The 8,093-nt window shown below is 47.7% G+C and overlaps 1 pseudogene; it reads left to right on the top strand.

Moving 5' to 3' along the window:
* The first annotated feature begins 274 nt into the window (after positions 1 to 274).
* LOC137890547 (N-alpha-acetyltransferase 15, NatA auxiliary subunit-like) overlaps positions 275 to 8,093 on the top strand; it is a 12,821-nt pseudogene continuing 5,002 nt past the window's right edge.

Raw genomic sequence — 8,093 nt, 5'->3', positions numbered from 1 at the left:
CCGAGGAGCGGGGAACGAAACGAGCCCCTAACCTTATGACTACCAGGCTCGAAGCCCTTTAAAACCTTCCCGGTTGTTGCCGGTCGTACCTTCCCGTCCTCTTGTCCCCCGGCTGCGTGGGACCCTTCACCGGGGGGGAAAGAACAGAGAGTAAGAGGACACTAGGCGGTGGAGGTGGAGGAGGAGGTGGCCGGAGGAGGAGAAGGTGGCGGTGGCGGCGGTGAGCTTGACGGGGAGAAAAGTTCTTCCAAAATAGCAGCCACTCGGCCTAGTGATGGGGGACTTCGCCTCCCCCGCTGCCGGACCCAACGGCAGTATCTGCATCAACAACAGCATGAACCCGGCCGCCGGGAGCGTGGTGGCCGCCGGGGCGGTGGGCATACCTAAGCACAGCACCGTGGTGGAGCGGCTGAGGCAGCGGATAGAGGGCTGCCGGAGACACCACGTCAACTGCGAGAGCAGGTACCAGCAAGCGCACGCCGAGCAGCTGGAGATCGAGCGGAGGGAGACGGTCAGCCTGTACCAGCGGAGTCTGGAGCAGAGGGCCAAGAAGTCGGCCGGCGGCGGCAGCAGCAAGCAGCCGCAGAGCAAGCAGCCGGACCCGGACTCTGCGTCCTCCACTGAACAGAGGAATAACACGCTTATAGCGGTAAGGACGAGCTCTCAAACCCCCCCCCCCCCCCCCGACCAAAGACTGCCCCGAGACAGCCTCGACTCTCTCACACACACACACACACACACACACACACACACACAAACACAGCATATACACTTCGGTATATACACTCTTGTCTTTCATTTCCCCTCCATCTCTCCGTCCCCAAAATTCTTGGACCCCCATCAAGCTTGCAAGCTGCACTACTCCTACTACTACTACTTGTTCACCACTGTGAAAACTTGTTGAAAACACGTTGACTGAGCGCTGGCAATTGCTTTGGAAACACACACACACACACACACACACACACACACACACACACACACACACACACACACACACACACACACACACACACACACACACACACTTCACTTTTTCAAACCAGAGTGCCAACTATTGCTTTTGTTTACAAAGAAATCCAGCTCTCGCTGAACACTACAGAGGCTGCTTTAGTGCTTGAATGCTGCAGGATTTGGAAATGACAAGCCTGACAGCTGATATTTGATCTGTTAGCAAGATCAGTGCTGCTTTTATTTTTTTTTGCTCAAAGGAAGGCTGAACATTTGGAAGGCACTGCTAATTGTCAAGTTTTAGATTTCCACCTCCAGAGAACTTCTAACTAACTTCTGGAAGATGTGCAGCTTTTTCCTTCTTCTTTCTTTTTTGTTGTATACAAGAAAGCAACTTCTCCTTTTTCCTTCTTCCTTTTGCCATTAGGTGCAAATTGTTCCTGCGAGACATTGGCGGCATTGACGTTGCAACATTGCTTCCCTGCAGCTTACGCTCCAGCCTGTTTTGTAACCTTTGTAACATACTCTCAAAATCAACAGCACACTCCGCGCAGTGTTGCAAACACCTTATCACAGCCACCCACTCACTGGAAGTACCCTGTCATCAGACCGAAAACATACTTCTGACGGCCGCCACATAGTTGCTGAACATTTTCACGCCGCAAGTAACTTTTGGAGATTCATTCATAATTGACTGTAGAGCTTAATAGTACAGTGATCACATGGAGGCTCCACTTCAACCACAAACGCTGCATGTCCTTGTATGATAATGCAGCGATGCTCCAGTAAATATATATATATATATATATATATATATATATATATATACATACATACTGCAAGTGCAATAGAGTCTTAAAAAAAACTCACAGTAGATGGAATATGAATGCTACAGTGATCTCTCCTGTTGGTAGGGGGCAGTGTGCATGTGGAGGATTGCTCAGTTTCTCATGGCATGTCTTTTTGAGGGCCGCGGCGTTTCGTCTCTGAAACCGGTCTGCGGGTCGCATCTTTCAAAGGATCAAATTGTGAAGACGCCCGTGATGTTTAGCCGTCGTTGCATTAAGAGGCGGGGGAGACACGGGCGCCACCAGAACCGTGTAGTTTGCCACAACCGCAATCTGTTGTTTGGGGGGGGCGAGCTCCAGTGGTCTTTAGAAAAGACCAAAGGATACCATCGGGAATGTCAACATTGTTGTCCCCCTTTTGTTGCTGCGATGAGCCCAGTTCCTCTTCCTTTTTGAGATGCAAAATCAGAACGTCTTTGATTTGTGAGACGGCCTCGGTCGTTATTTAGGAGCCGGGCGAGCCTGACCAGCTACGGCTTTAGAGAGAGAGAGAGAGAGAGAGAGAGAGAGAGAGAGAGAGAGAGAGAGAGAGAGAGAGAGAGAGAGAGAGAGAGAGTGCGCGCAGCAGTGATTTTTAATAGTGCAGGACCTCCCAGCGGCCCTTGTGGACATTAAACTGAACCGCCCATTAGATGGCCGGCAACAAATGCTCAGAGAACGGAGGGGATTACTGCTTAAAGACACAGTGGCATCCCTCCGCGCTGTCCCTCTCTGCTCCTCTCCCAGTCACTGATGGAGACACCTCAAATGCAAACGCACAACATCCGATAGCTGAATTACAGAGATCTCCATCTACAATCTATCTTAATGCTACATTGTAAGTCCTTCTTGTTTAGGCATGAATCGTTAAGAAGATAAAAGGAAATGAGAGAAAAGTCTGCCGGGTTTTTTAAAAACATTTTTATCCTCTCCTCGTAGGATCAGAGCTGCAGCTAGATGGCTGTATGTAGTCGCTACAGAAGCAGGCATTCTAGGAAAGCCAAGTGTGCTGTAGATGTCACTACTCCTCGCATTCGCAATGCACCCCGCAATCCGTAGGGGGGTAACGTCACGGGCCGCATGCTGTGCCGACGACGGCAAATATGTCGTAGATGAAGACCTCGCGACGTTAGGATAAAGCGTACGACGATGAGTCTTCGGCTGTGAACTGTGTGTGTGTGTGTGTGTGTGTGTGTGTGTGCTGTTGTACCGGGTTAGTTAACGAGGTAATTGGCAGTTTGAAGAATGTCAGCAATGTCTGCAATGTACAAAAAGTAAATAGAAGATAAATCAATGCGTCTCTGAAAGATAAAAAAGCGGCAAGATAGTGTTTGACAAATTGGTCACTCGGCTGTGTCAAGATTGTAGTTGTTCATTGGAAATGATAGACTTGTAGTTCCACGGTCCACGCGCTTGGCCTCAGTGTGATGTTCTGGAGCGTTTGGCGTTGTCGTACGCGTCCCCACTGCGCTTTGGTCTAACGGTTCTCAGACACACCCACGTCGTGGCAGAGGGGGCGAGCCTTATAATTATGGAAAGCGTGTGTTTGTGTTTATAGGCTAACTATTATTGAGATGGGAAAAGAAGACACTTCGGGAGCTTGTTCTGGCTTTACCCCACCATTTCCTTGACGTCACTAAAGCAGAATAGCAGCAACTACAAAAGAAAACGGTCGAAGAAGCAGCAGCAGTAGCAGCAGATAGAGGGGTATACCTGCCTGGGTGGGATAACCCCAGTGTAACCACACACACACACACACACATATAGTGAGGTCGGACACGGTCACCGCCGGTATTCACTTTCACAAGACGGACACTTACGAACTCGTAATTGTCTGATAATGATAGGGTCGAGTGCGAAACAACATCTCTGCTTTTTCTGCCAGAAACCATGTTTCCACGATATTGCACTGGCACTGGGACAGTCAACGATTAGTTCACATGCTGAGAACTTCTCCTCCACTGCCGCCTGTACTCTGGATTAGTTGTTTGCTAAATGCTGTTAGTTATGGTGATGGGCGAAAATGGGTGATATAATGGTTCAGAAGCAAACAGACGGCGTCCAGCTCGCAGGCACGTTGTAAAAGCCGATAATTACAGTTCCTCTGGGGATATTGAAGGCGTGTTATTAGCTCTATGTTCATTGCACGTGCACACACACACACACACACACACACACACACACGTACACAAAAACCTTATACCTATAAAGTGGTCCACAACTGTGGCTTCCACATCAACTGATTAACCTCACTAATTATGTAGTTTACTACATAATTATTAACTTCTCTTTGGGCCTACAACAAAACCGTGACACATCGTATAATGTCTCACTTCTTCGGTGCTTGCGCACAAAACGTTTGGGGCTCCGGAGGGCCCACCGACCCACAAACTGTGAGTAAGACAACCCGGTGAGGTTCATGTGGGCTGATCAGAAATCACGCGATTCATTCAGATTTTGGCGCCACTTCCTATGTTCACTTGCAGACTCGTTAGAACATACTGCCCCCATTTTGAGTACCTCCACCCACGGCTTGAGACCTATACCTTTTGCAAAAGGTGTAACCATTTTTTTTCTTGCAAGTTATATCAGAGCAGAATGGGCCTTTTTGTGAAGGGGAGGGGCTTAAAGAGACGACGGGTAATACATCTGAGTGTTTCAGACAGACGATGAATATTCAGGCAGACAGAGAAAAATTTATTTTTTTGAACATTAAAGCATGTTTCTACTAGAACTGCAAAATACAACATAAGTCCCCTCTAATGACCAAATATACAGCAGGGTGGACGTGCACATGTCTGTTTCTACTCCATCTGGTGTTCCTGATACACGCTTCATGGTCATCAACTTTGCAATGTGCGCACATTGGGTCCACGCAGGCCCTTGCGAACATGGGCACATAGCAACGTGTGCATCACGCAGGCCTTTGTGATTGGTCAACTTGGAGACAACAATGTGTCGTCTCCTGTAGGTTTCTGATTCTGTTGGACATTGTTGACAGTGGGGGGGGGTGCAAAACTAGGTGGAATCAGACGCCGAACTACGGATCGAAACGGTGTCAGGATGGAATTTTAGAGTTTCACTCTCATGGTTCGTGATCATTAGAACACCAGAAATAAACGGGGAATTTCTTCTTCGATAATCTGGCGTTGTTGGATATTGTCGGTCTGTGGGCGACCGTTGCGTTAGAGGTAAACGAGCATTCAGTTGAGATCAGTGTTGTTGGAGAGATTTGTCATTTTCATGTCTTTTATGTGATGGGTAAATGCCGGTACAGCGTTTTTAAGTCTAAAAATGAAAATTGCATGTCGACACCGAGCGTTTGACACCAAAATCTGACTTTAGTCGACGTTTTCTATCTGTGTTCACCGTCCTGACACGATGCAAACTTCTCCCCGTTCCGGTTATCTAAGAGCAGAGACGAACCGGTAGCTGTCGTGTTTTCGCTCTTCATTTGTAAGCAGGTTTTCTTTGTTGACCGTCGTGAAGATCAAGCTCGTGACCTTTTCAGTTACAAGGCACGTGTTCTCTGAACCAGCGGGCCACGGCGTTGCTTAAAAAAACTGGTACTTTCTGACAAAAAAACCAACAAAACATCCAGTCGGATCCGATTACCTAATCGCTAACAAGTTTACAGCTGCGAGGCCGAGGCGCACAGTGAGGGGCTCGTTAGTTCCACTAAAACACAGTAGCTCAGGACAGTCTGTCTTCAGCTCGGCTCGCTCCTTGGCATCCACCTCACAGAGGAATGTCTCTCTCACTCACACACACACACACACACACACACACACACACACACACACACACACACACACACACACACACACACACACACACACACACACACACACACACACACTGTTGTCCTGCTCGACTCTTGGCAGCAGAGGCCGGAGTGTGGGCGGCTGGGTTTTCATGAATCCGAGGCCTTCCTTCTCCCCTCCCTTCCTTCGCCTCCCTCCCTCCCTCCCTCTGTTCACCACTTCTCTGCTTTCAGCGTTAGCCCAGCGCTAATATAACGTCGATGGGTCTCGGCGGCTATAGCGTTTGTTAATATCAACTGGGACTGTTGCCCAAGCGCTATATTTAAACCAGTGAGCTGGCACGGAGCTGACACTCGACATGCACACGCAGAGTGTGACGTCGACGCGCAGCCGTGACATCACAGGCATGCTGCTTTTAACTCATTACGTGCTTCTTCTTTTTTTTTTGTGTCTTTTATCTTTCATGCACACTTTATTCGGGGTTTTTTTGGTCACTTCTTACTTATTTGTGCCTCTTCTCGTTCTTGATCCTCGGTCCCTACGCACACACGCACACACGCACACACGCACACACGCACACGCACACACGCACACACACACACACACACACACACACACACACACACACACACACACACACACACACATGCCACAAACTCTGGATGTTTTGGATTTGCGGCGGCTGCGACCACATTCCCTTCCACCCACGCTTGTTCACATGTTCGACAGGAACACACACACACACACGCACACACACACGTTCTGCACAGACCCTTGAATTAGCGAGGGAGCAGTGTTCCCTCCGTGTAGTTTTGACAGCAAACTCCTGTCCAGAAAGTTTCAGTCACTCAAAGTGAAGAAAGTATCTTTGAGATAAAGCTCAAAGCTAATCAGACTAGTAATATATAATCGTATGTCGTTACAGGGATACCTGTTAAGAAGGTTGTAATGGTTCAACCGGGTATGGCGGAAGGCCCGGTTCATGTTTCAGTCCTCAAATATTTGCTCAACTAGTTTCATTTTCTAGTCTCCTCACCACCTGACGACTGCGTTGTATCTTCCTGCTTAACGCTACGCTTGGTAACTGAACTGCCCGCGAAGCTTGTGAGCAGTTAATCAAATTAGATGACGATTACCGTATGGCCCGTTTCTCGCCTCAAATGGTTTTTTTTAGTGTTCTGTTTCGCTGTGAAATGAAGAAGTTTGTTCCAAGCGGTCAGCCGGGGGCTTTGATTTGACTTTGATTTTGTCTTTTTAAAGTAGAAATGTTAAAAATAATCACAGCTTCTAACAATGTCCTGCTTCTCTTTGTCATGTATAATAGTAAACTGAAAAAACTCTATACATTTATAAGGCATTTGAAGATTTTGAAAGTAATAACTAATGTTCCCGCCCTTCTTATGGTGCAGCACGCCGAGTCGAGAGGTCACGGCCCGATCGATAGCGGCTTCCTGAAGGCTCGTTCTGAGTCTGGTGTATTGGCTAATATACTATTTTCTTGACCAACAGATTCAATATGAATGATGAGAAGCCATCTTTGTTCCATTCACCCTCTCATGTACTCACACACACACACACACACACACACACACACACACACACACACACGCGTACACACAAACGGTAAAATATAGATGAGGTTGTTATCAGAGACGCCCGGCTCCTGTGAGAGCTAATGTGCGTGAATGTGAGAGCAGAGTGAATGTTTTGTGTGCACACGCACATGCACACACACACACACACACACACACACACACACACACACACACACACACACACACACACACACACACACACACACACACACACCAGCTGAATCAAAAACAGCCCCAGTCAAGTGCCTGGCTGTGTTTTTTTTTTTGTTTTTTTTTTGGACTACCAGCACTTTGTGAGGTAAGTGATCACCGATTAGGAAACTTGTTCCACAACCAAGCAGGCTTTCTAAAACAAATGACCCCCCCCCCCCCCCAGTCCAGTCCTGAAGTTGACCACCCACTGTTGTGTACAGCTACACTACCTTTGTATGACTAGTAGGACAGAAAAGAGACAAGTGTGTCTTACTAGAAAGAGTGTGCAGAAAGTTGTCCTTGGCAGGAACGTGTGTGTCTTGCAGCAGATGTGCGGCCACCCAATGTGTGTTTGCATGTATGCATGTTCTGCTCAGAGTTGCAGTCAAGTGGCAGCAAGTAGTAGTTAGCCGACCTTAGCTCATACCTCCGTCCGCTGTGGGACATCGGGCGTTGCTGCCAACCAACCCAAGTGCTGGTTCTGGCGGTTTGGCCTAAAAACAGCCAACCTTTTAGAGAACTCGGTTTTGCCGCTAAAAGAACGAAGAGAACCGGTGTATTTATCACGTCCGGTGTACAATGGCTAAGTTATAGTCAGCGGTGGAAGAGATACTCCGATACTCTACTTAAATTAAAGCTAAAGTACAGAAGTATTATCAACAAAATGTACTGAAAGTACTCACCTGCAGAAGAAAAGAAAAAAACCTCTGTCAGTGATATATTAGGACATTATTAGACTGTTAAACTGATGGGTAACAGCGTTT

Source organism: Cebidichthys violaceus, unplaced genomic scaffold, assembly GCF_023349555.1.
Source record: "Cebidichthys violaceus isolate CVI_PGR_0920_01 unplaced genomic scaffold, fCebVio1.0.p SCAF_66, whole genome shotgun sequence".
NCBI classification, from domain to species: Eukaryota; Metazoa; Chordata; class Actinopteri; order Perciformes; family Stichaeidae; genus Cebidichthys; species Cebidichthys violaceus.
Note: the sequence above shows the minus strand (reverse complement) of the source record. Positions and strands in the feature narration are given on the sequence as shown.